Here is a 3,148-nt window from a genome sequence, read left to right on the forward strand (position 1 = left end):
ACAGGTGTGCCAGGAAGAGGCGTGAGGGGATTTCTGGCCCTATCCGAGCCTCCTGAGCAGTCAGAAAGGGGTTCCTCTGAGTCAGTTCCTGCATGAAGAGGCCTGTGTTTACATGCTGCCATCTGTGAAATGCTGCAGGCAGCCACAACTATGCTGACTGTAAACTGTGAGGCTCTATGTGTGTATTTGTGTGTGCCTCTTCATGAGTATGTTGTCATCTTTAGGTGACCTTTTCATGTACGAAATGGATGTGTAGAGTGTGGGCACGCACTTCTGGTGTCCTCTTGGACTGCTGCTTGAAAGGCTTGCCAATTGTACATTATCTATTGGGGGGGGGGGGGTAAATTACATTTGATAGGCTTCAGCTTGTACCCTTCTAGACAAAAACAAAGGGCGAGATCCAGAGCTTTGTCTCAGCTGGAACTCAGTTCTGGCACCTCTCAGGTGGGAGCCATTGCCATTATAAGAGAACAAGGGAGGTGTTCGTGGTGAGTTCTGGCAACTCTTTTTCTAGAATAATAGCACTGGCAAGATCCAATGTCAAGCGAGTGCCTAAAGCAAGAGAGTTGGCGTTGTTGTGCAAAGTACTTTCATTGCGCCATCAGTGGCACAAGAGGAAGTAGTGGAAGACTACAAAACAGTACAGATGTTTACACTGGTCCAATCTGTCCAATGGATTTGGCTGTTTCGCCACACTAGGAGAATAACTCCGGCTAGTATAATGGCTGTTGCATTAGTGGACTGTCCCAATTGGTTCTCCATTATTTCACAAGGTAAACACACACACAGAGACACAGACACACCTCATAAGGGGGCCTAATTTGACCCAAGGCTCAGCTCTAGAACGCAGGAAGTATTTTTCTTTTTAAGTCTTCATCTGAGCATGTGCAGAGCGCATGCCCTTCCCCATTTTCTCATCTTCATGAATTTGGCATTAAGGGGCTTCTAGCTGGTTCTGAGTGCTCATACTTTTCTTTTTACCGATTCATCTTTGCCACACAATCTTTCTACAGTGATGTTTGGAAGGACATGTGTAGGGAGACTAGCTGGGAATGACAGACAGCTGCTATGCTCAGGTCCGGCTTGTCGGTTTCCCATAGGCATCTGGTTGGCGACTGTGAGCACAGGATGCTGTTCTAGAGAGATGTTTGACCTGATTTAGTTCAGCTCTTTCTTGGGTTCTTATCTCCCAGTCGGAAGTTTCTATACTGCCTGTGTCTGGAATTAGTCAGATCCTCTCCTGATACTCTTTACAAAGTGCAACCTGTGGGTGTTGCCAAAGCCTTTTCAGCCTTGGGATGGGCGCATTCAGGTTACTGGATTGCTGGACATGAGGCTCTCCATGAAAGGTCTCCAGAAACAGCCTGAGGGCAAAGTACATATTCCACAGAATGAGTTAATGGAAAGCAGCCAAAATGATAAATGGGTTGGAGCGGCACTCTTATCAGGAAATATTTGTGGCCTTTTAGTTTAGAGAAAAAGGGACGCGGGTGGTGCTGTGGGTAAAAGCCTCAGCGCCTAGGGCTTGCCGATCGAAAGGTCAGTGGTTCGAATCCCCGCGGCGGGGTGCGCTCCCGTTGCTCGGTCCCAGCGCCTGCCAACCTAGCAGTTCGAAAGCACCCTTAAGTGCAAGTAGATAAATAGGGACCGCTTACTGGCGGGAAGGTAAACGGCGTTTCCGTGTGCTGCGCTGGCTCGCCAGATGCAGCTTGTCACGCTGGCCACGTGACCCGGAAGTGTCTCCAGACAGCGCTGGCCCCTGGCCTCTTAAGTGAGATGGGCGCACAACCCCAGAGTCTGTCAAGACTGGCCCGTATGGGCAGGGGTACCTTTACCTTTACCTAGTTTAGAGAAAAAGCAAGTAAGAGGGGACATGGTATGGATGAATAAAATTATGCCAAAGATTAAAGTGTGTGTGTGTGAAGTGATAGAGTCCAAAATCAAAGAAAATATTTGCCCCCAAACTATGTCATGACTGTCTATAATACCTTTCAAGACAACTGAGTATTATTTTCATGAAACCGTAGCGGGTTGCCTCCAGACTAAGAGAGACAGTGTTGTGCCACAGTTAAGTTGTTGGACTAGTCCCTGTTAGACCAGGAGTCAAATCACCACATGAAGCTTACTTGGGACTCAGCTAGATTGGTAAAGAAAAAGTGTTTATATGTGTTGTATATGCATTCTAACACTAGTCACAGTGCCTCAGTCTAACCTAGGTTGTTGTGAGGATAATATGCAGAGGGGCAGAATCATGTATGCCACCTTGAGCTCTGTGGAGGAAAGCTGGGATATAATTGTAACAACATCAACAGGTCAGTTGGAATTCAGTCCCATTGAAACCCATGTGAAAAGTGAGTCGTGATGTATGCTGAGGTCCATGAATTTCAATGGGAAACGAATATTTACAACTTCCACATAATGCAACTGATTTAGCCTGACCTCTCCCCACCAACCTACTCTGTTACTTACTGGTAAAATGGGGGAATGAAGGAGGAATTGGCTCATTTACAAAGCATACCTAAAGTTTCTTGCCTTCTTCAGCTGAACCAGGTGTCTTATTGTGGTAAACGGCAAATCCTGTTCTGTACTGGGAAATGGTAAACAAGGCCACCTGTTTGGCCTTCAGATCCATGGGTCAGTGTTAAAATTACTCTAACTATCTCTGCTTGTTTCCTAAGAAGATTGTCCAAAATTTCCAGAACCTGCTGCAACGGAAAGGCCTATGTTATTTATTTCAGCATATCTTATATTTACAAATTAATGTTTTGTTCAGTTCTGCATACAATTGCTCTAATGATTTCTAATTTATATAGATCATAAGAATTCAGTCTTTTGGTCAAATGTGAGCCTGTCAAATACTAAATAGCAAATGGATGGGTGGTATTCAATCCTAGTTATACTCAGAGTGGATCTATTGATGGATCTATTGATCTGACTAATTCCTTAATTTCAGTGGGTCTATTCTGAGTAGGACTTAGTTGAATGCAACCGAATGTCTAGGGAGGATTGATAATACAAATAAGCATAGTATTTGAGTCGTGGAAGGGCTTGTCCTTATATTTTGTTTATCTTTTAAAAAGAACTATTTCCCCTCCCTTTGGTGAAAAAGTCCCACTTGACGAATCTCAGCCACCTTCATAGTAATTGC

This window comes from Podarcis gaigeae, assembly GCF_964106915.1.
Source record: "Podarcis gaigeae genome assembly, chromosome: 4".
In the NCBI taxonomy this organism is placed as follows: Eukaryota; Metazoa; Chordata; class Lepidosauria; order Squamata; family Lacertidae; genus Podarcis; species Podarcis gaigeae.